Source organism: Neomonachus schauinslandi, chromosome 14 (assembly GCF_002201575.2).
Source record: "Neomonachus schauinslandi chromosome 14, ASM220157v2, whole genome shotgun sequence".
Taxonomy (NCBI): Eukaryota; Metazoa; Chordata; class Mammalia; order Carnivora; family Phocidae; genus Neomonachus; species Neomonachus schauinslandi.
The window spans coordinates 17,533,348-17,539,713 of NC_058416.1; the positions used below are offsets into that span (position 1 = coordinate 17,533,348).

Sequence of the window (6,366 nt, forward strand, 5' to 3'; positions counted from 1 at the left end):
CTGACCCTCTTCCCTCTCGTGCTCTCTGTCTCTCATTCTCTCTCTCAAATAAATAAATAAAATCTTTAAAAAAAAAAAAAAGATATGACAAGCACTAACCCTTCCCTAGTACCTACCGTGTGCCGGGCCCCATGTGGAGCACTTTCAATATACTAGCTTATTTCATATTTGTAACTGCCCTGTGAGGTTGGTATTATTCTAATTACCCCCATTTTAAAGATGAGGAAGTAGAGGCATGGGGAAGTTAAGTAATCTGCAAGGAGTGGGACTAGGATTCAAATCAGGGCAGTTGGGTCCCATGATCCCCACCCTTCATCCACACTATCCGGCTTCCAGCTGTGGACCCACGGACGGCCGAGAGAGACCCTGGGTGAGTTGCCTGCATCACCAAGCTGTGGCTTGTCTGTGCCTTGTCTATGACACGCAGGACTGTTCAGGAACTTGGCAACCTCCAGCCCCGAGGTTCTAGGAAGCAGCATTTCCAGGCTGCTACACAGGGTCCGCATGAGGCCCTCCGTCTACCCAGGAGCCAGCCAAGAACCCTCAATTCACCTGATACGAGAGACTCATTAGTCTGTTTTCAGAACTCTCCAGGCATAAAAATGACCTTCTTAGACTAAGAAATCTATTTCGGGGTGTGGCTTTTTTCTCTGTACCAGCTACAACCCATTTCCCTCATTCTTACGTGCCGCTGGAGGACCAGCGCTCAGCGGGTATTAAAACACCCTCCACATCCTAAAAATTATTTATTTTTTTAAAAAGATTTTATTTGTTTGACTGAGAGAGACACAGCGAGAGAGGGAACACAGCAGGGGGAGCGGGAGAGGGAGAAGCAGGCTTCCCGTGGAGCAGGGAGCCCCATGCGGGGCTCAATCCCAGGACCCTGAGATCATGACCTGAGCCAAAGGCAGATGCTTAATGACTGAGCCACCCAGGCACCCCTAAAAATTGTTTATTAAAATTTCCTAACTTCCATTCAACGAAGTATATACCATTAATCATACACTTTAGATTCATGTATTCATTTACCCAATGCACATTTATTGAGTGCCTAGAGGGGCCCAGGCAAGGTGACGGGCTCTGTGTTTATATATTTAGATTTTGGTGAAATCTGATTTTGACCGCTGTCTTAGGGTTATGCTAGCTGCCTTATCAGATGCGTCTCCATGTTTTCAGACAAAAGTTGATTTCTTATTCAGATAGAATGTAGAACCGGATGTTCGAATAGCCCGAGGGTTGGACTGCGGGTCTCCTTGCGGGGGGGGGGGGGGGGCGCAGCTCCAGAGCAGAGTCTGAACTGCGGCGGCCAGAGTCATGGCAGGGCAGGCGTTCAGAAAGTTTCCTCCCCTCTTTGACCGAGTTTTAGTTGAAAGGAATGCAGCTGAAACTGTAACCAAAGGAGGTATTATGCTTCCAAAAAAATCTCAAGTAGAAGTGTTGCAAGCAACAGTAGTAGCTGTTGGATAGGCTCTAAAGGAAAGGGTGGAGAGATTTAACCAGTTAGTGTGAAAGTTGGAGATAAAGTTCTTCTCCCAGAATATGGGGGCACTAAAGTAGTTCTAGAATGACAAGAATTATTTCTTATTTAGAGATGGTGATATTCTCGGGGAGTATGTGGACTGAAATCATTATTAAAATGGCATGAAGTGAAGCTGCCCATTCCAGTGAAGTTGTGAAATCTTTCATCATGTAAATAATTTTCATGTCTCCCTTTTATAATACACTAATGGTATCCAAACTAATGATATCCAGTGTCTCTAAAATTTAGTTTTAGTGTACTGATATAAACATTAGCAAATAAAAATGCATAAATGAAAAAAAAAAAGAATGTAGAACCGGTTCTGACTCAGGTTCTTTCCCTCTTGGGGCTCCACCCTCCCTGGGGCATGAGAGTCATTTCTACTCAGCTCCCTGATAGGAAATGAGCCAGACTAGAGAAGGCACTCCTTTCTCCTACTCACCTTTGCCCAGAAGTGACACTCATCTCCTCTATTTATACTGGTGAACATCTAGATGTGAGGTCTGGGGTGGGTGGTTAGGGGTGGGTGCTGAGAAATGTCACCCTCGCTTGGCAGCCTCTTCCCAGAGGGCAGCCGCTCTGGTGGGTGGCAGCCGGGTTGACCCATGTGGGGCGCATCCGCCGGGTTGACCCATGTGGGGCGCATCCACCGGGATGACCCATGTGGGGCGCATACACCCATGTGGGGTGCATAGCATCAGGGACCGCTAGGCTCTGCAGTGGGATTTCCCCAGGCAGGTATGCCCTATGTCAGTGATGTTGACATTGCTCAGTAGACCTTTGGCAACCTTCTTTGGAAATTACTTTGAAAGCAATTTGGGAACAAAAGATCTTTCTTCGTAAATCCTTCAGTGGTGGCCATGTGCATTCTTTGTGGGCTGATTTAATTCTTGCAAATTAGTCATGAGTCATTCAGAGTCAAGTCTGGGGCATAAAGCAGAGGCTCGGTAATGCTGTTTTGAATCCAAGTCAAAATATATCAATAAAGGGAAGAGGTGGAGTCCTCCTGTGTGCTGGTTGATTTGGCCCTGAAAGCAATTCCCTGAGAGGAGCTGAGCTCCCAGAGTGTTTTGAGCAAAGGTAGGACCGTTCGATTAGGGCAGGAACAAGAAAGCTCTTCTCAGTGTCAGACGATCTGAGTGTTAGCTGTGTAACTTGCAAGGAGACTGGGGACTCTCCAAGCCTGTTTCCTCATCTGTAAACTGATGATGGGGGAGCAGATTAGGTCGCCTCTCACCTTCTTTGAAGCGCTGACATTTGAGATTCTGAAGAGAAAGCTTTCAAATACCACCTTTCAGCTGCATAGGTCAGAGCCCGAGAGGCCGTTTGAAATACTGCCTCATTATTGCTAAAACTCAGGCCTGTATTTCTGGGTATTTACACATCCGCATGTTCTAGAATCAGAGAAGACCATCCATCAGGGCACCTGTGGGTTACATGTGACACCGGATGGGCTTGGAGCCTCCACATCCTCCAGTATGAACTGGAAAAATAATAGTCCCCTGCCTGTGGGAATAGTGTGACCTTGAACATAAGGGAATGCGGTATCTTAGCACAATGCCTGACACCGGAAAGTGCCGGTCAATGCTCCTGCTTGGACTGGGTCACTTTGACTGTAACTGTCACCCATGCCACTTCCAGAACCTGTTGGGACATCCCTGCCAGTGATCGGGCAGGAGGCTCCTTCAGCATGCCCCTCAAAAGAGGACTCATTGCTTCCCTGGGCAGCATCCCTCTTTGGATAGTGCTGTTTTTAAACATTTATTTTAGGGGCGCCTGGGTGGCTCGGTCAGTTAAGCATCTGCCTTCGGCTCAGGTCATGATCTCAGGGTCCTGGGATGGAGCCCCGGGGTCCAGCTCCCTGCTCAGCGGGGAGTCGGCTTCTCCCTCTGCCCCTCCCTGCCTCATGCGTGCGCGGGCACACTCTCTCTGAAATAAACAAAATCTTTAAAAAAAAATAAACATTTATTTTATAAAGATTTTTTTTTTTAATTTTATTTATTTGACATAGAGACAGAGAGAGAGGGAACACAAGCAGGGGGAGTAGGAGAGGGAGAAGCAGGCTTCCCGTCGAGCAGGGAGCCCGATGCGGGGCTCGATTCCAGGACGCTAGGATCATGACCTGAGCTGAAGGCAGATGCTCAACCGTCTAAGCCACCCAGGTGCCCCATAAACATTTATTTTATAAAAAGTAATAATAATAGCTACTACCATACAAAGCCTACCAGACAAAGAAGTCTCTTCATGAGAAGGCTCTCCAATGCTGAATGCCAGCTCTGAACTGGCATTCCAGACTCCCGACTGTCTCTCCAGTGTCCTCATGTTTGTACTTTCTCCATTGTTCCTCTTATAAAAATGAATTGTTCTTTCACAATTCTGACTCCTCCTTGAATAGGAACTGGCTTGTCTTTATTTCACTTAAGTGGATAGAACAGTAGGTAAGATTGGGCCTGAGCCCAGCAGAACAGGAATGTCTCAGGGGCTCAGCCTGGGCTGTGCACTGGAATCACCTGGGAGCTTTTAAAAAAATCATATCTCAGACCATTTACATCAGCCTCCTTGAGAATTTGACATCAATATTTTCTTAAGCTTCTAGGTGATTCTAATGTGCAGCCAAGACTTAGAAGCAACGTTCTAGATGCTTGTTCCTATTAATGTGGTCTAACATTGCAATCAATTTTTGCTAGGCTCATTCATCACCATGTTGAGTCATATCTAGGCTATTGTTAAGAATGACCACATCCAGGGGCGCCTGGGTGGCTCAGATGGTTGGGCGTCTGCCTTCGGCTCAGGTCATGATCCCAGGGTCCTGGATCGAGTCCCGCATCGGGCTCCCTGCTAGGTGGGGAGCCTGCTTCTCCCTCTGCCTCTGTCTCTCTCTCTCTCTCTCTGACTCTCATGAATAAATAAATAAAACATTTGAAAAAAAAAAAAAAAAAAGAATGACCGCATCTTTTTCTACTAAGTCAAGGATCCCCAATTCTTTACTGTGTACTTGATTTATATATATATATATATAAATATGTATACATATTTATGATATAATATATATATTTATACATATTTATTATATAATATATATTTTTAAATTTTATTTATTTATTTATTTGAGAGAGAGAGTGTGTGTGTGCAAGCAGGGGGAGAGGCAGAGGGAGAGAGAGAGAATCTCAAGCAGACTCCCTGCCAAGGGCAGAGCCCAAAGCCAGGCTCCATCTCATGACCTTGAGATCACGACCTGAGCTGAAACCAAGAGTCGGTCACTTAACCGACTGCGCCATCCAGGCGCCCCTGCACTTGTTTTTTGTTTTTTTTTTATTACTCGAGTACAAATACTTTATACAGATGAAGTCTTTTCTGGCTAAATTTGTCTCTTTTCTATAACCCAGAAGTTAGCCAATTTTATGTTATATTTTACCATAGTTTAAAAAAACAAAAACAAAAATCCAAAGGCTGGCTCTAAAGATCTCCCTCCAATTATCCTCAATGCCTGAGTCAGGACACTTCAAATACAACCATCAGTCTGCAGCCTAGAGCAGGTGGTAGAAAATTGTGAATAAAAATAAGTAAATGAAGCTGATGTCCATCTCCCATGTACATCATCGTGTCCCTCTGGTAGACCAGATCCTAATAGATCTCATCAATGCTTGAGAATGCTCACTGATCTGTTAGCGTATCTGTGAATCTACCAGCTTCGTCGCCTTTCAAGGAAGGAACTGAGGTTGGCTTTTCCCTCTGAGAAAACACAGTGGGAGGAAGGTGTCAGGACCGGGCCGCCTGCCCCACGTGCTCAGGAGCCCCGCCTGGGGCCGGCTACGGCCTGCAGACCTGACACCTGCAAGGTCCTGCCGGGCCCCTCACGCCAGGTGTACAAATGGAACAAGGCACTCCTCTGCCCCATGTTTGCTTATTTCCGCGCAGTTAATGTAAAATGCCCAAGGAGAGCCCACGATTGCGGGAGGGGCTTCGGCGGGCGAAGGCAGCTGGCTCTGCGGTGTGTAGCTCCTCCTAGTGGTCACGGGGCGTCCCTTCTCGGGTCAGAAAAACAGGCGGTGGAAACTTAGTTCGCATTTTTAGAACACAATTAAGTTTGTCGTGCAGTTTCCGTCGGCCGGTGTACCTGTCACACTCTGATGAAACCCTCCACGTGGTAATATGAAAACATCTAGGATTACTCGGACTAACCCTCTACAAAGAAAGAAAACAGAAACTATAATGCTTCTTTTGTTTTTAGTTCCCAGCTTCCCAAGACAGTGTTCTATGGAGGTAAAAATCCTCTTATGACATAGGATTTATTAGGGAGAAGGATCAGTTCCTTTTGCTCCATAAGGCGTCCCTCTGTCACTGCCATCCCACAGAGTGCATCCTATTTCTTACTTTACCGCAAAGCCAGAGGGGCCTTCCTCACCAAAGATGGGGAGCCATAGCAACAGATCTGCTCGGATGGCAGTTTCCACAGGCCAGACTCTTACCCTCTAAGATCGGGATGGAATACTTTTCCCTTCAAAAGAAGTGGCTTACCCTTGATATATATATTTTTTGAAGTCACAAACTCTTGAGAAAATAATGCAAACGATGGACCCGCCTCCCTTCTCTGCCCCTCAAATGCACACGCACACAAACACACACACATACACACAAAGTGTGCACACAGCTGTGGGGGATTTGGTCTCCCTAAAGGCATTCATGGACGCTGGATTGCAGGTTAAGAATCTAAGGGGGACCCTAGGTGCCCCGTGGCATGGGCGTGCAGCACCCAGTTAGAACGCAGCTGGCCACACTCCTGAGCTGGGTGTAGCCAAAGTGAGGTAAGCATGCGTGTGTTAGAGCTGCCTACCGTTTTCAGCGTA

General features: G+C 46.6%; 1 pseudogene; it reads left to right on the forward strand.

Moving 5' to 3' along the window:
- Positions 1 to 1,314: 1,314 nt before the first annotated feature.
- On the forward strand, positions 1,315 to 1,703 carry LOC123326634 (annotated as a pseudogene).
- The last annotated feature ends 4,663 nt before the right edge of the window (positions 1,704 to 6,366 follow it).